This window comes from Lygodium microphyllum, chromosome 30, assembly GCF_053477565.2.
Source record: "Lygodium microphyllum isolate KBCC chromosome 30, Lygodium_microphyllum_v1.1.10, whole genome shotgun sequence".
In the NCBI taxonomy this organism is placed as follows: Eukaryota; Viridiplantae; Streptophyta; class Polypodiopsida; order Schizaeales; family Lygodiaceae; genus Lygodium; species Lygodium microphyllum.
In genome coordinates, this window is record NC_141164.1 from 88,873,622 (window position 1) to 88,896,888 (window position 23,267).

Below are 23,267 nucleotides of genomic sequence, written 5' to 3' on the forward strand. Positions count from 1 at the left end.
GCTCCTTTCAAACTTTCGCTTGTGTGCATTTTGGTCAGAAGTTGCAGGCGTGTTCTGAAAATCGGTACAGCAAACTAAAGGCCATCATCCGGACTGACTACAAACAAGTGATTAGAGCATCCATCTGAGCAGCAATTGATGTTATTCCATGAAGAGGGAACAAAGTAGCATAAACACGGGCTAAAACAAAAGACGAAATCTGCTATGTAAGGATATCCTTTTATGGATCAGAAGCCTTAGAAGAAACTAACGCTCTGCATGAACATGGTAAATCTACATTTGATGGTGCTCATATTCTTTCAGCCTACAACCCCTACATACCACTTCTTTACAATACTTCTTTAAAGCCTTAGCCTGTGTAAAGTTCTAATTGTGAAGTCATCAAAATTTAAGTGCATCTTTACTTCTTGGCTTAGATTCCCAAGACCCATGATTAGGAGTTTAGCTTCTATCACATCAAAGTCAAGCTAATCAACTCCCTTGTAAGTGCTTTAGGCTAACATGACTTGGAAGAACCCTTCGAGTCACTCACAACATGGATATTCAAAGGTCATATTCATAATCCTAGGAAATCAAGGTCAAAAAAAAGGAAGAGTGATTTGCAATTCTAAGCAAAGGAGGAAGAACTAGCTTAGGCCAAAGTCTCTAGGTGTTTGTAGCTAGGTAATACTTGCTCATTCCTTTGTGATATTGTCTTCAATCCTCCTTCTACCACCTCCATCTACACCTCTCTACTATGTTCCATATCCACTTGATACTCAATCAATGGGAAATCACACTTCCACTCGACCAATAGCTAAGTTCCTCGTAGCCTCAACAAGCATCTCCACAATTTTTCTTTTACATATATTGGTAAGGAGACAATCATATTCACTTGGTCCATATGTTGCCGAATTGCAATCCACTCATCTGCTTCATTTCCAGGCATATCGAGTTGTTCAATCAATAGCCCATCTGAGTCATAGGTTAGATTGTCCGAAGCTGACAGTTGTGTTTATGGCAGTGTCCTTCTCTAGAATCTGCATCCTTTCCTCCTATATGGCATCCATCTCCTTGGTGATCTCTAGCATGTTCGTCCCATCTGTAGTAGTCACTCAGGTAAGTTACTCATGAATATATGTATGCATCAAGTGGGTTCAAAATAAGGTATTTTTAAATTACCATTTTTATACATTTTTTACATATAGAAGAGTGTAATATAAAGGGGTTATTTACAAATTGCATATAGAAAGGGGTTATGTTTTATTTTGGAAAAAATCACATATAAGGATATTTATAAATAGGCCTTGAACACACGTGATGTAGAGGATATACATATGGTAACTTCCCCGAGAGTAGTCACCACCTGATGTCCATCATGCAATGTTTGGTAATCAACATAGCACAACTTGCAATCAAAGTTGGGCTATAAGCTTTTCTATAGGCTTTTAAGGCAGCTTGGATTTGATGCACACATGTTGGTTCAACTCTTTGTAGTTGAATTCATAGCAATCTAGTAGAGATCGTAGTTGAATAGAGATGGCACTCCTCGTGCTCTCGCAATAGTCCTTACTGATAAAGAAGTCAGCGTCCTATTGACTATAATATCTCCCCCTGCTAGTTTGGAAGCCTAGTCTATTAAGATCTAGAGTCTCTTGCTTCTTTCTGCATGAGCTAGCAAACAAAAATTTATCCTCTGTACCTTTCAATTTGAGCACAATCACCATAGCCACCTACATCATGGACTTTCAAGTCATCATAGGTTATTGACTTGTGATGGTCCTATTTTACAGTCCACGAACTGAAGTGGCCAAGTAGATTTTTCTCACCCTCCAAGGCATGCTCAATGTCTTCCCTTTTTATTTCATGCCTCAACTTGGTGTTTTTTGCCTTTCCATCTCAAAAATCTTTCCACCATTTTTCATTATTCACCTCCCTTTAGATGCATATTAAAAGTGTGGAGTAAGATTAGAAGGTATTTACCACATCAACTACTAAGGGTGGCTCATAACCTTTAGAGGGCACCACCAAAGTCAAGCTCCATAGCATCCATCCAAAGGTGAATCTATGCTTAATCAAGTTTAGCCTTCCCCTCCCTGACTTGGCTTGTCCTGATGCAAAATATTCTCCTTTACTTCATCTTTCCCAATCTTTTGCACTTGAAAGGACATCCACCATTGAAACTCTTCTAGGAATTCAAGATCCAAAGCAATGTTTTATTGCATATGCTACTTACCTAAAAGTGTTATTTTAACTAGTCATCTAATGCATCCCATTAACTTGTAGTTTCCCATCACATGCAATCTTTGGATCTTTCATACAATGGATGATAATGGGCACGACATCCAACCCTTCCTAATCTGCACATCCATTGGATGTGCCACCCATGCATCCATTGGGTTAAATACCCATATAATCAAGTCCTTACTCATCATGCAAGTAAGCATCCATCCACCTAGATCATAGATCAAAATAATAGTCATATGTACAAGTTTGGCACTGCACAAAGCACCCCCTCTAGGATCATACGCTTGTGTATGGCTCTCATATACTCAAGGCTTTCAAACCTCCATATACTAACAATGCATCAAAAAAGACATAACAACATGCTTACTCTTTGAAAAACCGTCATTCTCAAAGTTTCTTCTATTTTCCTATTTGATCCACATCTAAAGCATCATGTGAATCCACCAACACACTTAGACTATCTTTGAAAATATTAAGGTATTCCATAACTTGAACTATCTCTGACTTTCCTATCAAGGCATCAAACAAAGTATCCAAAGCATTCTCCACATATGGAGCATCATACCTAGCATCCTCAATTTGCATAGCCTCTAGCTAAAACATAGTCCCATAAATTGCAACTTTGTGTTGGAAATCATGTGCATCAAGCAAGTGACCAATCTCCCTCTAAGTCCCTACATCAAGTAAAACATGAGCTTTATAAGCCTCTTCATACACACTAAGAAAATTTGCATAGAAAGGGTTATCTCCTCCACTTCACATTCTTCCAAGGCTTCCATGGTATGGCTAGTTAACACATCACTAGTGTGTGTAAACACTTTTTTCTTCTCTACATCTTGCAGTACATAAGCCTCATAGGCTTTCTCATAAGCACTCATATAATGTGCATATGCATTGTACATCTTATCTATTTTAGGCTCATTCTCAATACATCATCAGCATGGGTACTCGCAGCATTAAGAGTATCTAGGTGTGTGTAAACACTTTTTTCTTCTCTACATCTTGCAGTACATAAGCCTCATAGGCTTTCTCATAAGCACTCGTAGAATGTGCATATGCATTGTACATCTTATCTATTTTAGGCTCATTCTCAATACATCCTCAGCATGGATACTCGCAGCATTAAGAGTATCTAGATAGACATTATCTATGTGATGACTCGAAGCATCAATAGTATCTGTGAAAACATCATCTAAAGAGTAACTCAAAACATCACTAGTATCGATAGAGACATCATAGGTATGGTAGCTCAAAGCATCACAAGTCACTATGTAAGCATCTTGTGTAGAGCCAATTATAGCCTGAGTATTTTCAACATAGTCATTCACTGTAGAAGTGCTTAAATCCTTAGTAGACTCATCAAAAACATTTGTAGTAGGTTGATGGTCACAACCTCCATAGTAAGTAGTGAGCCTACACAAAAGCATGTGCCTCTTCTACAAGTTTATCATCCTCTATCTGCATTTCATCCATAATTCTTCCTCTTTCCACATTTGATATGCCTCTTTTGTTTTTCCTCTTATTCCTTTCTCTTCCCACCTCCTTTGTTCTTCCTTGTCCTATTTCACTCATTGGTGATAATTATACTCTGCGCAGTAAGCCTTGTGCATGCATTCACAAGGTTTCTTCCAAATTTATAATCTACATATCCAAGCTCAAACATCTATATACTAGAAACCACCACTTGCTATGCAAAAAGCATATTGCCATCCATAGAACCTTCATGTATTAGCAGATACTTATACGCTACAACAAGCTTCCGAGAGATATTCACAAGAAGCTTCCCAACTTCTTCATCTATAGACGTAAGATCAAATAGCTATCACTACAAGATATAGGCCTTATACCAACTTTAGAAATGACAAAAATGTTCATAGGAAAATTTGCCCCCATCGTCGCAAAAAGCGTCATTATTGGCGACGCCATAGAACAATCGGTATCTTGCCATGATTGTACCAGTTGCTTTCATTATGCGATAATGTATTTATTTCATATAGTAGTGTATGGAAAACTACACATCAGTCCACCATACAATAATGCATTCTAATTAAACATGGTAACTACGGACAAGAAAGATGAGTGACTTATAGGGCCGCCGCGTCCATACAATCGGTCGATCAATGCAATGAGACCGTGCCTCTCTTCATATCGAGTCTCAAGGCCGGTGGGATCACGATTTGTAATGGAGTGATATAAAGAAAACAAAATACAAATATTAGAAACATGATTGTCAGTACAAAGGATATTGCAAAAAAATAAGCAAAGAAAACAAAAGAAAAACTTACAAACTCCTGCAAATATGTCTTGTGGCTGCCACTCCCAAGATGATGGACCACTCTGACCTCTAGTCGTGCCCTCGCCGCCTTGCACTACTATCTCCAACGTCCTCGAGAATCTGTAGCCTCCTCCCTGAGTCGGTGCTAGTCATCCGCATCTAGCCACTCGGCTTTGAAGCCCTACTCTTGAGTGCCTTGCATGTGTTCGATCGTCTGTGTGACATATATGCACGCATGCACTCCATCATCCAGCCCATAGAAAACCTATCTGCTGCGGCGGCTGGTATCGAAAACTCCTCATGCAAGGATGCTACTATGTAGTCCTTGCTCCCCTCTGATATGTTTTTCCAATGATCCAATACATTATGCCGAAAAACTTGTTGGCACAACTCTCTCATGCGAGCCATCACCCTCCTCCCCTCATCATTCATGATGATGGCTCCTGACCTATCATCTATAAGGTAGGCATACCCCTCTCGGGTATGCCTAAGATGGGTCCTCTTCCACCTGCAACCATGCTCCTAGGCATATCCAGGAGATCCCTGTACATCTGGTGTACCTACTAGGGTAGTATCTACTGGAGTAGCACCCATACGGGTGCCACCTGCTGCAGACGGCTGAGCAAAAGCTGGAGTGACTGGAGTAGACGTCCCCACAAGTGTGACAAATCTCGAAGGTGATGCAACTCCAGCAGAACAATGAGATGGAGACACCGCGTCCGTGTCTCCATAGCAACCACCTGAGTCCCACACTCTCTCGAAGTGCCACGAGAGCGAGACATAGCACTTGTATCATTCCAAGTCGATTGTGGGCTCACTATATTTGGATCTCTCCAGCATCCCCCTAAACCACTCCCTCCGTCTGGCCCAAGTTTGGAGCATTGACCTCGACTGCTACAAACTGAAGCATTAGATCGCGCCAAAGTTGATCTAATAGAGCGGCCTGACGGTATCTGAGATAGCACCTAGTCCACCATGTCTCTAAATCTCGCCATCGAATCTGGAGATATATGCGTAAAGATCTCCTATAGCTCCTCATCGCTCATCCCTCGACTCATTCTAATGATCTAAATATCCACAATGGTCACCTGTACAGACAAAAAATGATGTTAGTATAATCAATATAAATCATAAAAAGCATGGTAATATAAATCTTTAAAAAATGATCTTACTTAAAATGCATATCTTATGTGCTCTTATAAGTGATTTGTCAACGAATTGAGTAGGTGGATGCTCCAAGTATGAACTATCCTTTGGTCCCATGTCAATCTCTTGACACAACTCTGCATACACTGGAAGGTCGATAGACATGCCACCACAAAAGGATAAGTCCACCTCATTCTCAAAGAATTCTTGGACTCCTATATTTCCATCATTGTTACTGGATGTTGGCTCCTGTACATGCTCCAAGCTTTCGGTGGCCTCCATCCCTTGCAATATCGACCCCTCTATTTGCATATTATCCTCATCTATGCTCGAAACATCGCTTTGATCATACTCTCGCACTTCGGGGAGCTGAAGGTATAACATAGCACCATCGAGGTTGCCGGGGGTTTGGATAGAAAATTACATGTTCACAATCATGTATAAGAGAGATTTAACTATTGTAACACATACCATGTTGTAATACAATTAAAAAACACATGAGTTCATATACCTGTTCACAATGGGTCAGCAACACAAACGTGTCACAAAAATCTGTCTATTTTTTTCTAAAATCTATTCCAAGAAATCCAAATGGACCTTGTGGAACTGTTGCTCCAACTCCTTCAAGTATCACTTTGAACCACTGCACATTGAATAGGATCATGGAGAAGCTATGGTAATCCACCGTGACAATACTTTGCAAGTTTCCAAAATACTCCATCTCATCTATAACCATGTTTGGATCCATTGCTCGTCGTCGGCTCTCTTACTCGAACCTTGCCATGATACAACAATCTGTTGTGGAGCACATTTTGTCAATATGCTCCACGCGAAAATACCGTCCGCATGACCGTGCTGCACTATATATTTTGTACTGTACATTGAAACACTCAATTAGTTGTCACATATAAAATATAGATATCACAAACCCTAAACACGTCATCACCTTTGGACAACATCCCCTCGAGAATTCCCACTCCTCGATTGAGACCTCTACCCCTTCGCAAGATGCTATCGTCAAAGCTCCATGCAACCATTGCGTTGGCATAAACCGAATCATCTCCTCCATGCCCTCGAGATATCGTATCGGTTGATGGTGTGTAATACGTCAGAATTCATATAGCGCTTTCTCTCAATCTTTCCTAGCTTATTGGTATCTAGCGAGCCACGTCGCCATAGAGGCATGGTGCAACATAAAAAAGCAACCACCACATCTCCAGTCAGTCTATCATTGTCCTTTAGCAACCATTGCATACTGTTGTCTGAATCCATTGTTGGTAGCCATTATGAAATATGCACTAGCGCCTCAGATACCAACCAACCTTCAGCCATGCTACCTTCTGGCCGAGCTTGTTGTCGCAGAAAGCCTTTCAGGGTTTTCATGAAGTGCTCTAAGAAGAACATCCATCGCGTATGGAGAGGTCCAGCAATCTCCACTTCATCCACAAGATGCATAAAAAGGTGGATTTGTATCACGATCATGCTAGTAGGCAGGTATTTCTCAAAGAGACAGACCATCTTCATTGCTCCCTACCTCGCAAATGAGAAAGCACTATGAACAATGCCACAAACGAGAAAGCATTATGAACAATGGCTACACTCTAAATTGCAAAATACATAGGCTACTTTCAATCCATTCGTAGTACAAACCTGACATATCTTATGCCAATCATGGGATTTTAGCCCTGATAATTGGTCATCTTTTGAAAACGCAAACATGAGATAACGCATCATACCCGTCATAGTGCGGATATACTTGACTATTTGCTTCACAATGCACTCTTCTTTAGTGGAAAAAGCCCAAGGAGCATGAGGTAGCTGCAAGTGACCATGAGCACTTGACTACAGCCAAAGAGTGTCCATCTTGCCTACCTTCTTCAAATCCATTGGTGCCCCTATAGTGTCTCTCTTTCTTGCCCAGTCTAGCATGGCTTAGCTCATCTCCATCTCTTCTCAGCTCAGTTTGAGTGCTAGATCTCATCTCCAACTTCATTTACATTTCTACCTTCAATAAAGCTTCCATGGCAGCCATAGCCAAGAGTACCTTGTCAACTTGAAGCTTCTATATTTATCTCCATAGGCCAAATTCATTTAGACTTCCTTTTGGAGAAGTCTCTCCCGCGCACTCTGGTAGCTCCACGATCCAAGTGCAAGCTTCAAGCAAGCTCCATCCTCAAGCTCCACGCTCTAAGCTCCATGACCGCGAGCAAGAGAAGAGAAGAGAAGAGAAGAGAATAGAAGAGAAGAAGAGAGAAGAGGATGGAGAGCTTCTCCACCCCACGGTCCCTCACCCTCACACACTCACTCCCTCACACTCTCACACTCCCTCTCTCAAGTACAAGCTTAAGCAAGCAAGAAGAAGAAGAAGAAGAAGAAGAGGAGAGCCACTTTTTGTCACACATAAGAATGAGCTTCTCATTGACTTTTCAACTTTATATACAAAACCCTAAATCCCTTTTGGGCGATCATCCCCTTTTCCCCTTTTTACATGGCCGGCCATAGCCTAGGTCCTTTTTCTCATTGTCCTCTTATCTTCCTAGCTTCCTTTCCACCGCCCATCTATGTTTACAAATTGCATGGGGGTGAGAGCCCGGCGCTCCTTGAATTAAACCAAGATGCACTTGCGCTCTTTTACAAGGGTTTTGCCTTGCACTTTTCCTTGTGTGCCTTTATCTTCCGTTTCTCTTTGCTTTGGCCTTTTTCTTTGTCTTCAGTTTTAGCTTTCTGGATTTTCCACTGTCTGGCACTTTTTTACAATATTTTAGGGTGCGGCTTTGTATTTTAAAATGTACCTTTCCCTTTTTTGCAGCTGCCTTGGAATTTTAAGGTTGCCCTTGCGCTTTTGGCCTTTTCTTCTCTTCTTTCTTCAGTCGAGCTACCTTTTTTCCGCCTTTGCCCTGCATCTTTTTTATTTCCTTTTGTTTTCTTCATGTTGGGATTAACATTACCCCCCTCCTAGACGAGTGCCAGTCCCATGGCACTCACCATCGTAGGTAGCAGGCGTTAGCATGCACCAAAGATGTGGGTGGCAAGGACGGCGGGGATTGCCATGGCGGAGTGTCGGTAGTGATCAGGAGGAAGCTCGTTGGTGGGTTAAGGTGTATGATGATTCTTGGCAGGTTTACAAGGTGATAAGGATAGGAATTTAGAGTTGAGTGTTGATGAAGAGCGAACAACACCTTCGTTGGAGTCGTCAATACTTGCAATTGAAAAACCTCCCATGTGGTCTCTCCCTAAGGGTAGTGCTAGTCTTCTTATTGTGTGCAAGACATATTTTGATTAGTTTGGGAGACAGGTCCAACTCTAAGCAAGCCTAGAGTATTGTCCTGTACTTGAGGACCCAAACTGTGTATAGGCTGTAGTGCAAATATTATGTGAGTATCCGTGCACACTTAGATATTATGTAGGTAGAAGACTGCGGCCTGGTGGCTCATAACATCGTGTGGATGAAGCAGAGTGGTCCATGGTGGAAAGAAGTCCACGTGAAGGTGGGTGCGCTATTGTGTGCATTGTGATTGTAGACGTAGCAGGATAGGGCACAGGAATAGTGTATGAGCCAGAGGTGGGCGACATTGGCTTGTGGATGAGAACGGTGTACTGCTCATGGCCCTTCGTGCGGTGCGTGCTCCAATTGCGTGCCATGGTTTTAAGGCAGAGTGTGAGAGGGCATTGTGGGAAGGTGCAGGGTGACAGGTCTAACCACAGGTGAGACAAGCGTCCTAGTGCCATCCTGCTCTTGATGTGCCCTGAAGTATTGTGGGTGATGTTAGGGGGCTAGGGGACTAGAGAAGCAGCCAGCCAACCAAGATCACTGGACGCACCTAATTCTGAGGACCCTTAGGTGCAGTGATGTGCGCGTGGGTGTGTTTTTTTTTTTAATTTTTATTTTTTTGTCCATGGGATAACCATTGTAATATGCGAGGGCTGTGAGCCTATCAACGGGTTGAGACATGTCAAGCCTCGGAGGCGCGAAAAATGGATGTGACCGCGATGAATTTGCCCTAGCCTCATTGTTAGGGGAGTCGTTATTGTGATATTGGTATGATTGCAGCGCCCCCCATCATGAGCGCAGAGCGTGACCCAAGAAAGCCCATGACTACATGTGGGTTCGTGCGATGTGTGCACTCGTGAGGGTGATGGTTCGCGTTCAGCAGTGTGACTTTCTTGCGGTTAGTGCACGGTCATGGTTTTGCAGTGACCCAGGCGTTGAACATGTTTTCATGAAGACCTGCGTTATCCTACATCCACTTGTCACATCGTGAGAGCACATGCTTGATTTTGTTAAGTAATTCAACAGATGTAGTTATGTTAAAACATGACTTTCCGAAATGCTATGATGTTAATCGCACTGCATATGCGATTGCTTGTCAAAGATGCGGCATACATTAGCTATAGGCAGCAGAAGTTGCACGAGTGGGGGGTTTCCCTTTCACCCATCAAAAGACAAAAAGTTAGGTGCTACCCTTTCACCCATCAAAAGACAAAAAGTTAGGTCCTGATAACTTGTTAAACTGCTCATACATCCTAGGGCTTAATCGATTTCTACTAGGTGGGGCGAGTCCGATTGGGTGGGCGACTGGGCTGGTGCTGGTGCGGAATTGTCGTGAGGTCCGGTAGGGCACATGTCAGCCAGGACATGGATGGTATAGTCCGGAGCCGCCGCGAGTTCCAAAATGCTTTTAACTAATTCGTCAAACTCTTCCCTGTCCCTGGCCGCCTTTCGTGCTCTTGGGCATCTGGTGCTTGAGCGCTCGTGGGGGATTTGTGCAAGTGGCGTTGCCACTGCTTGCATGCTTAGCTAAGCTTTGCCTTTCTTGGTCCGAGGATTTTTAGGCCTTTGTCTGGGACGGTGCCGTTTCGGTCTGCGCTTCTTTGCATATCTCTTGAGAGTGGGTACATAGTGCACTGGTGGAGGGGTGCGTGCCGTGTGCTCCCGTCGTGTGCAAAGAGCGTCTCTGCATGCCAGCTGTCCGCGGTTCTCCATGTTTTCCTTCTGGAAGCCTGCAAGATGCAATCCAAGAGTTAGGCCTTGATACGGAATAAGATTGTTCGCATAAGAGGGATTTCAGTGTGGGTTGTCAAATGCATATGACTAGAAGAGAAGGTGCGGAACATGCTGTACTCGTTGTAATGGTGTCCCTCTAGCCTCTAGCTATGAGTAGAGTGTGACTCACGCCTAGTTACATCGGTTGGTGGCCCTGCATTAGGAGGGCTAATCCTCGAAAGGATGGGCTGGGAAGGGAAAAGTGTGTAGAGAGGGACTGCGCCCTGCTTACATCATGAGGGATGTTGGTCAGGGCTTTTCCATGGTGGCAATGTGGGGTGCATGGCCTTTGCCCAGAGGCGAACATGATCTGGTGAAGGGGGCCGGCCCAGCGTAGCCTGTTGGCCTTGATTCTCTGTCTGCGCTTGACTTTTTATTGCTTGTGTGTGTTGAGAATGTCTATACAGGGTAACACAAAAATCATTGTTTATATATATATATACACACACTTTTTTGAATCCTTGTTACTTCACTAGGATAGAAACCAATTGTAGAACTCGGGATTGTACTGAAGCGTGGCACACGCATCTAGTACACGTGGCAGCTTACTCAACACTGATCAATATTTTGCCACATGTAACTCCTCCTCAGTGAGAACCTTATCAAGCAGAGGGTTTTCTCGGCTTGGTTCAGCCAAGTTCTTGCCCCGAATGGCAGTCAGTACTTGGAGGGAAGTTGATGCCACATAGGTTAGGTCTCTTTGGGATCGCCATTTGGCCAATCGCTCCTCAGAGACTATCATGATCTGAGCCCCTAGTTTAGCCATTGCAACGCGGCTTTCACACCAACACTGCTCAAATCGACTTCCACCTGCTGACAATTGCTTTAGTTTCTCTATGTCTATGAGATTCGGTTGGAAGAGTGCCTCATTGAATGTGATAGTTAAGCGGAGTTTGTCGGCTTCCTCGCACGAGATGAGTAGCAAGCATTCGTACAGGAGCCTACTATAGTGCTTATCAAGGTGTTCCTGCTCTTCCCAAGATAAAGGGAAGGGCAAGTAGTCTCCAAGTTGCTCTTTAAGGAATGCACGCATGTTTGCTAGGACATAGACACGTGCGAACACCTTGAGCTTGGCATCCAACTCAGCTAGGCATTCTGAGACACCTCTATGTTCGACGAGGGCTTGCTTGGTTGCCATCTCATGCAAGGCTCTAAGAGTTTGCCTGGGCTTAGCGTAGTTGGGGGATCAGACCTAGAAGAGCAAGATCGATCAATGCTAGGAGTGCTCATGCGCTTGGGATTTCCATGGTTCTCTTGAGGCTTCGTCATTGCGTCATGGTTCTCTTTGGACGTGACTAGTATGAATTTGTCGCCCTGTTGTGGCAGCGTTATCCCCACTCTTGATTGGTCGATGAGAGTCTATTGTCGATGGATTGAGCGTTGGAAGCAATTGTTGATGGCAACAACTGCTTTAACTTTTCAGAGCATGCGGATGTGTCTGAGGCTTCCCCGCTATTAGGAGGGACATGATGCTTTATTCCCCAGCTCTCCAGCGCTCTTGGTTTTAACACTCTTGGGGTCCATGACCGCCTGTAGCTGCTATTGTTTGCACAGTTTTCTCCTCTTTCTCTTCGTCAGTGAAGGCATGTCTCTCAATGTTTCAGGACCTTGGACTAGGTCAACCGTTGTTGTGCCTGGTTGGGCCTTAGCATTTCCTTTCTCTAGTGTGTCCTCATGGAACATAGCCGTGACCCGCTAAATAGCCTTGCTAGGTTGAGTGGGTTGGTGTGTCATTTCCTTGGCCACACCTCTGAGGGGTTTCTCCTCGAGCCTAGGCTTCAGGTGCTTGGGACGGATGGGAGTTGGGTTTAGTCCAGTGGGTTGGTTACTCTTGGTGGATCGCACTGTGGAGTCCTTGGGGCGATCGGACGTGGTCGTGTCTTTTGTTGTCCTCTGAATGCCCACCTGTGTGGATCGATTTGAGTTGAACCAGTCACATTGGGTCACACGGGAGTATCCTTGGGCCGAGAGCTACGACCAGTGCCATGTTTCCCCTCTTGGATATTTGGAAGCTTTAATGGAGACAGAGGTTGGGAGTGAGCCCCTGCCATTGACAGTTGTCGTTGTGCCTCCGGGGTCCACTTGAGAAGAGAGGACAAAGGGGACCTAGGACTCTTACGCAGACCTGGCATCGGCTGAATGATTTCCTTGTGATTGTTGGAGGATTTCATCGTTAGCTTTGTTGAGCAATCAGCCCTATCATGAGTGACGTTGTGCCTGTGGTGCTTCTTGTCCCCTTGGGAAGTCAAAGGCTCCTTGGCCACTAGTGGATTTCGTGCCCATTAGACGGATCCCTCTGATATCTACTTGCTAGGCATGCTAGGCTAAGGACCTAGTATTTGATGGATCCTGTTCGGTTTTCTGATTTCAATCATGAGGGGCGCAATCACTCCAACATTTTTTGTCCGAGACGCGGATTCTCGTTTAGGGATCCTCCCATGTCTCACTCTTTTTGACCTAATTTGGGCTCCTGATCGAGGTGGTTTAACAGGAGGTTTCGGTACCCAAACCCATCAGTTGCCTGCATAATACCCTTGAGCACAAAGCAGCACCTTAGATATCCATCATGGCGTCGCGTGTGCTCTCCATATGCCTTTGTCTGTAAGGCTTGGGCTTCCTTCATGATCTTCTACGATATTTGTAAGTCTAAGCCCTATCCTTGGGCTTATCTCCTACCCTCTTTGTTTCAATTATGGCCTCACTTATTGGTTCTCTCCGTTCAACGTGCGCTTGTATCAACCCTTTCAACAACTACTTGCTCTTATTACTAGGCTTGCTTGGGTCTGTTAGAATGCTCTTTGCCCTTCTCTCGAGGTTTGGTGAGGTCCCCCTTACTAAAGGTCGCAATTATCCTCACACTTGGTAGTGCTATGTGTATCCTCTGTGCTATATAGTTAGCTTCACACTTCGTTGCCTTTTTGAAGGGCCTTCCTAGGAGGATTTCCTTTCCATAGTTCTAACTATTCGGAGGAACATAGAACAAGACTGGGAAGCTTTCTGTTTCAATAGTTACAAGGATTCTGCACTTCCCTAGAAGTACTTGCGGGTGTTTCCCATAAGGATTAAGAGTTGCATCAGTCGATTTGAGCTCTAGTTGACCCAGTAGCATCCATGCTTTGTAAGTCAAGATATTGAAATCTGCTCCTTCATCAATGAGAGCATCAACACTATGCTCTCTTTTTGCGGTGAGTTTGACCCTAAGATAAGCAGATGGTACTATCGTCTTCATCGTCTAGGTCTTGGTTTGCAGCGTCAAGCCCTCTGATACATGCCCTTGAGTCCCTAGCTGCACAATCAGACACGGATTCTCCACGGAGACCTTGGGTTTTCTGTGCAGCGCTGCTCAGGGTACACCTATTGCCAGGACTGTCATGTCTAGTCATCTCTGCATTGGTAGCTTGATGATGTTGCATTTTTCTTTGACCAGACATAGATTGAACACAATGTACATGTGTCCTTGTAGTGTGGCCTTTTTTCCCTTGATGGCTAGATTGGCCCGTTAAGGTTCTAGGGTCTCTGTTTGCCTCTACTCGGGTGCAGGCTTTTGGTTGCTCCTTTCCAAGTGAGCCTCCATGCTCGCGTAGAGCCATTACTATACTAGGGTCCAATTTGGAGGACCTCTCACAGCGCGCGTTTTCTCTCCAACCTACTCTGGGGAGGTGGGGAGGTGCTCGCAGGGCCGTTACAGTAAATGCCATACGTGATTTGAGAGACAGTTTAGAGCCAACTTTTGAACTATTTGCTCTAAGATTCAGCCCAGTGATGATCGATCTATGATATGGTTTCGGCTCTATGTGGTCTCTTGGTCAATTTCACTGTCTTTAGGTTAAAATTTGAGAAAATCTAAATTTGGCCCAATAGGTCCGAATTATAGGGGCCGAATGCCCGATTCAGACCGTCCAAGGGCCGAGTGGGCCGATGGCCAAGTCAAGTGGGCCGAGTCAGCAGGGCTGAGGGCCGAGTCAAGTGGGCCGAGTCGGTAGGGTCGAGGGCCAAATTTCAAAGTTGTTCCGAATACTTCACTCGGATGGGCCGAGTGAAAGGCATCCGAGTGTAGTGGGCCAAATGGTCTGAGGGCCAACTGAGCAAGCGGTCCAAGGGCCGATTCTAGGACTCGGCCCAAAATTGCCGTCACTCGGACATGCCGAGCGCATCACGTTTTTTGCCGGCGCAACGATAAATCACCCGAATCACATGATTCAGGTCACGACCTGTCATACACACCTCCAGATCAAAGCTATGGATGGAGGGGAAGAGTTGTATATACCTGGAATAGCCAATAAACTCCAAAATGCAAATCGGCAAACGAATCAAACCCTCATGCCCTGTTATGACAGCAAAAACCCTGATGCTTATTTTTCTTATTTTTCTTTGTTTATTCCTACCCTAATGTACCCAAATCACAAAGCAATAACTACGCTACTCCAACATGCTTTTTCAAATCCAAAAAATCAAAAACCTACTTGCTAAGGAGATCGAATACCTCTTCAAACTCCCTCGCTTTCTACCTATCTACCTCAAGCACCGGTTCGGGGGAAAAATCCTTACTTCGATGCTCGATTCAAACCGTGCAAGCGCTTAAGGCTTGAATCCGTTGGTCCCGACAACGGAACCAAAATGTGGGAGCTTTTGCTTGACCGCCAAGACCCACGGACCGCTTATTGCTTCAAGCGTTTCAAGCCGAGCACTGATGGCTAGCTCTCACATAGCCGACGCGCCATCCATATCTACGGGTGTAGTGAGCTTACCTCCATGCCGTTCGAGTTACCTCCTCTCCCGTACACTCCAGTACCTCCACGATCCAAGTGCAAGCTTCAAGAAAGCTCCATCCTCAACCTCCATGCTCCAAGCTCCATGACTGCGAGCAAGAGAAGAGAAGAGAAGAGAATAGAAGAGAAGAAGAGAGGAGAAGATGGAGAGCTTCTCCATCCCACGGTCCCTCACCCTCACACACTCACTCCCTCACACTCTCACACTCCCTCTCTCAAGCACAATCTCAATCAAGCAAGAACAAGAAGAAGAAGAAGAAGAGGAGAGCCACTTTTTGCTACACACAAGAATGAGCTTCTCATTCACTTTTCAACTTTATATACAAAACCCTAAATCCCTTTTGGGCGATCATCCCCTTTTTACATGGCTGGCCGTAGTCTAGTTAGGCCCTTTTCTCATGGTCCTCCTATCTTCCTAGCTTCCTTTCCACCGCCCGTCTATGTTTACAAATTGCACGGGTGAGAGTCCGGTGCTCCTTGAATTAAACCATGATGCGCTTGCGCTCTTTTACAAGGGTTTTGACTTGCGATTTTCCTTGTGCGCCTTTGTCTTTCGTTTCTCTTTGCTTTGGCCTTTGTCTTTGTCTTCAGTTTTAGCTTTCCGAATTTTCCACCGCCTTGCATTTTTTTACAAGATTTCAGGGTGCGTCTTTGTATTTTAAAATGCACCTTTCCCTTTTTTGCAGCTACCTTGGACTTTTAAGGTTGCCCTTGCGCTTTTGGCCTTTTCTCCTCTTCTTTCTTCAGTCGAGCTATTTTTTTTCCGCCTTTGCCCTACATCTTTTTTATTTCCTTTTTCTTTCTTCATGTTGGGATTAACAGCGCTGCTTTCTTCCCCTTCTTCCTCTCCTTGGTGAGTTGTTCTCCCTTGATACTTGCTGCTTGTTGTCTCCTCTCTTTGCCTCTTGTTCATCTTGTTATCCTCTCTTTTGTTCTCTCTTTCTTCCTCTCCTTGGCTTTCTTCCCTTTAGCTATCTTCTTTCCCTTCTTGTCTCTTTGAAGTGAAAGAAGAGGTGATTCATGAGGAGGTGAGTGATGAAGAGACTAGTGGAGGTAGACTGCATGTCACGGCTGAACTCGATCATCACCAGAACGCGCAAAAAATGCAAGAAAGGCGCAGTTTGAAAAGAAATCACTTGTATCTTTTGAATTTTGAGGTTTGTGTCTATTTTTGCGTATATATGCGAGTCTAAGTTTACGTAAATGCTCTAATAGACGCGGAGTTAGACGCGGAGTTAGACGCGTAGATAGACGCAGAGATAGACGCGCAGTTAGACGCAAGCATAGACGCGCATTTAGCATGCTTGCATTTTTATCATAAGTTTTTGTATTCAAGATAAGTTTTGATAGTAAGTTTTGATAGTAAGTTCTTATCATAAGTTTTTATGTATTTATGATAAGTTTTGTGTATTTAAAATTGAATATCTTAGAATAATTAATACACCTTGAAGTTTTTATGTAAACATATTAATCGCAAATTTGATGTTGTCATGAATTAGGTTTAATCATGTCGTCATTATCACCTAGTGCGGTGCATGCTGATGAGTCAACGAGCACATCCTCAAGTGAGGATGAAACATTACGTCTTCATAATCGAGATGCATGGCTACAACGAAAAATGAAATGCATGTGTGATCGTTGTTGAGGGTGTATTTTTCGAGCACGTCGAGTTGCAATGTCACACGTCAGCATGTATGGAGAATGGGACTGAGAAAAATCATCGGTATTCATTGTTTTTAACACTAAGATTGCTAGTCTATGTTTGAAATATATATCAACGTACATGTAGCTTCCTTTTGTGGTTGAGGAGGATGTGGTGCCACATCCTCAAATGCTCCCTCCCGGGCATCGAGAGGCTACAAAACGTTGACGCGAGGAGGCAGAGTCTTCAAGAAGAGTGGAGACTGATGACCATGATAGTAGCCCTCATGAAATGTCCCATCAAGTTGTAGAGGATGAGAATTTGGACAACATGGTACACGATCTATTTTCACAACCGGTTCGAGGAGAAGGTCACTCTACGAAGCCAGATGACCCACTATATGTAGTGTCATCTACTCCGTTGTATGAAGGTTATACGCACTCCATTCTTCGTGCGTCCCTCGAGATACTTAACTTGAAAACAATTTATGGATGGAGTAATGACAATTTGAATGCTTTATTGAAGTAGGTATCAATTCAGTTTGGCTTATGAATCATAATATTAATTGTTCTATTTTGAAATTAGATACAAATATTTGTTGGTGTTTTTTTAACTCACTTTTAAAAATATATGTAGGTTATTCTCACAAATAGGAAACAAATTGCTAACTAAGAGAGAGCAAGCAAGACATTACTTGACATCTCTAGGAGGCCTTGATTATGTCAAGATCCATGCATGTGTCAATGATTGTGTCTTATTTCGTGGGATTCATGAGTTCGCACGAGAGTGTCCTGTTTGTGGTGAATCAAGATACAAAGTGAAGATGAAGTGAATGGATGTGTCTCGTAAGACTTTGCGACATTTTTCGATTATTCAACGTATTCAACTTATGTTCAAGTGTAAGCCTATTGGAAAGCTCATGTCATGGCATGCTAGTCATCATTCAAGTGATGAAAAATGGAGGATCCCGGCAGACACACCGGCATGGCAACATATAGACAATTTGTGGCCCGTTTTCAAAGAAGAGCCAATAAATTTGAGATTTGGTATAGGTATGGATGGAATCAATCCATTTGGCATCAAAAGCACATCATACAATGTATGGCCAGTGGTATTGGTGAACTATAATATTCCTCCATCCATGGCAATTCAAAAGGGACATGTAATGTTTTCCCTTCGGATTCCTGGAAAGCACAAGGTAAAAAACATGGACATTTACTTAGAGACTTTGATTGAAGAGTTAGAAATGTTATGGGAAGGTATTGAGGTGCAAGATACAAGCGCATCTACATCCTCTAGAGATTTCACTTTGCCATGTTGTTGTGAACCATGCATGACTTTCCAGGATATGGAGAGTGTTCAGTACATGCATGACTTTCTAGGATATGGAGAGTGTTCAAGTACATGCATGACTTTCCAGGATATGGAGAGTGTTCAGGTACATGTAAATAACTCTATATTTGAAATTCAAGACTTGAATCAATTGCATGTTATTAATTCACTTGTTTGTTCAGGTTTAACCACATCACGATATCATGCATGTCCTATTTGCGCTCCCTCTCTAGTTTCCTCTAGGCCGACATGTTTAAAGAAGGTTATCTATGATAATCATCATCGATTTCTTCCTATTGACCATCCCAAATATGTTCTCCCTACTAATGGAATGACTCCACAATCTCTAACCATTTGAGAGGAAGGAGAGATGGATTAATGCCGACAGCCACCCTCCACTCGGCATGAGTCGAAAAGAAGTATATTTCTCTCGATTGACTTTAAAGTATTTAGCATAATGAATTGTTTACATAATATATTGTTTGTTTGTTAGGTTCTCTATATTTTTTCGTCTTTCGTATTGGATTGAACTCAAGATCAATCACCTGTTGGACCCCATGCACGTATTCAAAAATGTTGTATCCACATTATGGGATCACTTGATAGGGGCTCATGATTCAGTCAATGTAAGAGAGGATTTACGTAACATTGGTTGCATGAGACGAGCCTGGCCACGCATTGGACCCAGAGGAAAGATTGAGCTATCCCATGCACCTTGGATGCTGTCAAAGAACGAGGAAAAAATAGTGAAGGAACAGATATGTAGCTTTCGAATACCCACAAGATGTATGAGATGTCTCAAGGGAACCTTCATAAAGAAAAAGAAAAGAGGTGTGGAGAAACTATCTGGTTTGAAGTCCCACGATTGGCACAAAATGATTCAAGTAAGGGTATCTCTAAGTTCCATGAATATAGTAATTAATGGAGTAACTATGTGTAAACTTTGGGATATAATGAATTTTTCCTCAACTAATCATTTGATCTATGAATATTATTTACATTGAGTTTGTACTTCCTACTAGCATATCCCATTGTGTATCCAAAGATGTACGTGATATCATTTACAAGATGTGAGAGCTTGTGAGGTGTGTATACATTGTATTTTTTCATTATATATTGCATACATCATGTAGTGAACCTCTTTGAATTTCTACACAAAAATAAATAATTGTCAAATACATCCTGACAGATACGTGAGCTCGAAGGAAATTGATCCAAACACATTGCAAGATGCTCGAGTATTATAGTTGAGGTGGTTTGTTTGGTTGAGGAAATTTTACTCAATTACATTTACTCATACATTTAATTGATGAGATCACACTTTGTGGGGCAGTTCATGCAAGGTGGATATTTTTTCTTGAGCACTTCATGAAAACCTTGAAAGATTTTGTGAGGCAAAAAGCACGGCCTGAGAAAAGGATAGCTGAGGGTTGGTTAGTACAATCATCCCTTGTTTATATCTCTAAATATCTTGCTGAAGTGGACCCCTCTCAACCACGACTATGGAAAGACGATGAAGACTTGAGGATGACCTCTATAATACCTCAAGGAAAAGGAATGAGTAAAGTGCTAACAAAAGAAGAACTTTGTAAGTTGAATAGTTTTTGTGTGCTCAAGAGTGATGTAATGAGCAAATGGGTGACACTATATAATGAAGCAAGGGCAAGAAGAAAAAGCAAAAGACAAGCATTTCGCACCAGATATGGACGTAATGTCTCATTTTCAGATCATCTAAATGCGCTCCCACGTCATATTGATATAGATTGGTTACATGAGGAAATGGAGAGAATGGAAAATGATGAGGAATTTAATATATCTCAAGAAGAGTGGGAATACACACGAGATTGCTTATCAAAGGTGAGACATACTATCAATTAATTTGTTTCTAGTTATATTTTATATAATAAATTGACATGTTTGATCTTAATCTTTTACTACTAGTGCACATTATTCAATGCTATTTGGTGTGAGGGTAAACATCTTCGAACTCAACGTATAGATGAAAAGAGAAATACCCAAGATTGTGGTGTTCTTGCTCACTTCGAGGATGCCAATGGTACCATGGAAGGTTATTATGGCTTGATCCAAGATATTCTGAATCTTGACTTTAGACGATTCTTTATATATGTATTGGATGCGAAGTGGTTTAAAGAAGTGGTAACAAATGGTGAGCATTGCACAATCAGATGTCATCCAAGTGGTTTTGTAATCATTGACTCTACAAAATTTCACCAAAATAAGAATGACACATTAGTACTACCTCAACAATGCGAGCAGGTATATATGTAAAAGCTAATTTTTTTATATGTATACATGTGATACATATACACAATATAATAAGTATTTAAGTTTCTTGCTTTTGTTTTTCAAATACAGGTTGTGTATCATCCAATGGTAAACAATAACTGATGGTGGTATGTCATCCCTATATCTAATCATTCAAAACCAATATATGGTCTTCTCACATACCGTTGGACTTGTTCAAGCACTTGTCCCTTGATTTCATCATTCATCAAGGGGTTGGCTCCAACCAGTTGGTGTGTACGCAGTAAAATAGAATCAAAGGGGGACTTCAATATTTGGAGGAATCTCTGGCCAACATCTCTTCTACTTCTTTCTTTTCACCATCTCTCAATTCAGCTTTCAAACCACTACAGAGGGGGAGATATTCCGTTCTGAAAGTATCAAAACTCATTCTTCTTAGGATCGTTGTTGTGCTATCATTATAATAATTCTAGCTTCTGAGGGTTTCAATAGTGTATGTTGTGAAAAACACTCTATCTTCCAACTTTTAGTGGGTTGCTAATTGAACAAATAGGAGGTTGTTAGTGCACCAAGCATTCCACGTATCTTGCTGTTGAGCATCCACGAACAAATTCCAACTCTTTTCTTTCTTGTTTTTGTGAACCTCCACAAACCAAGACTCCTAAAGCTTCTTCAGGATCTCCCACTTTGATGATGTCTAGAAAACTTCTCAATGAATGGCAAATATTCCATGGATGGTCATCCTCTCTATTTCTACTCCTCAGTTTGTTCCCAAACAATTTATCACCAAGATGCACATCTCTGTTGCTTCAACAAGAAGAGGAAATAGTCCACCACTTAGAGCTTGCATCATGATGGCAATATGTTTCTGCCATTGTGGGATGAACTTCTTGTAGAAAGTGGCTTTGGCAATAAGAATCTCTAACTCTTCAGTGGAAGAAGGAACTTTGCAAGCATCCATTGAATTTTTCTCTTCTTGGCAATGCCATCTCCTTTATTTTCAACCTCTTCTGATGCTTATTGATGGCAAGTTTCCCCGACTGCGCACCAAAAACATGAAGTCCCAAGAGGAATACCAAGGAAAAGGGGTTTCTACTGCAAGAAAATCTATCTTGTAGCATCAACAAGATTTTATTTCATTCTTTAGAGAACCACAATAAGGAAAATAATAAATTTTCATGCAACATCATAGTAGACATCTCCAACGGATTTGATAGAATCAACCATAATCTTCAACATCTTCATGGAATCCATCAATAGAATAAGAAACACAAAAGAATACACCATTTCTTAATGAAAATAATATCACATATGATTTTTCTTCATTTTTTTAATATTTCTCTCTCTCAATCTCTCATAGATAGATACATTATCTTGATAGAATTAGCTATCTCTGATTCTCTCTTTCTCTCTCAATCAATATTACATCATCTTCTTACTACAATAATCAATAATCACTCTCAATACTCCTTCTTCGGTTATCGATGCATCTCCCAAGAGGTATGGGAGGTATGAAAGGGCACTAGAGCCACTACAATGTCTCTTCATAGCTCACTACTATCACTTCACTTCAATCTTCTCTTCAGTCTTCAGCAGCTACTTCTTCCATTTGTTTTAGCTCTTTTGAACTTAGATTCATCCTTTTCAAAAGTTAGAAAACTTTTCCAAAGTACACCCTCATATCATAGAACACTTACAAAATATCTACAGAACAGAACAAAACAAAAATATAGGCTCTATAGAAGGTCTACAGAGGGTTAACAGAAGGTATCAGAACCAATCAGAACGTCAATATAACCTATTAGAACATCACAGAACCTAATATTTCTACTAAGAATCATCATGAGCTTCCAAAAAATAATCAATATAATCCAAAACACTTTCAAACACTTCCAAAAAAACCAAACATAACTCAAAATCCATCAAAAGTCAAACATTCAAGCCTCAAAAACAACAAAAACCAACCAAAACACTCTCTAGAATTCAAATGAAAAGGGATCGATTTGTGCACACCTTAGATTGACTTTATGATCTTTGTACATTATGAAAGGTGTTGGATATGGAATAACATATATTGCTTTATCAATGTCGATCATCTTCACTATATTAGAACCAGCCTTAAGTACATATAGTGGATACAAAATCTAAAATTTGTTTAATGTTTATTTTGAAGGAATTCATGGTTAACCATACTATTAATGTGTCTAGTTTCCATGTATCTAAAGTAGTTATGTGTTGTAAACCAAGACAGTTCAGTTGACGTTAATTTTATTGAGTTACATGAGAAGAAATCCCTTCTCAAAGAGATTAAAAAATAAAAAGTAAATGAGAACAAAAACCAAATTTTTTTCGTAACGTAGACAAAACAGAAAATGATGATGGTCATGATGTTCAAGATCATGAGGCGTATCTTAATCAGTGTGTCCTGTGTCCTTGCTCTCAATGCAAGTTGGTGATTAGGAAAAAGTGTCACTTGTCTATAGAACAAATGCGATGCTTCGATGAGTTCTAATCGAAGATCATTGATCACGCAATCTCACACTTTGAGAAAACGGTAAAAAAATGTGT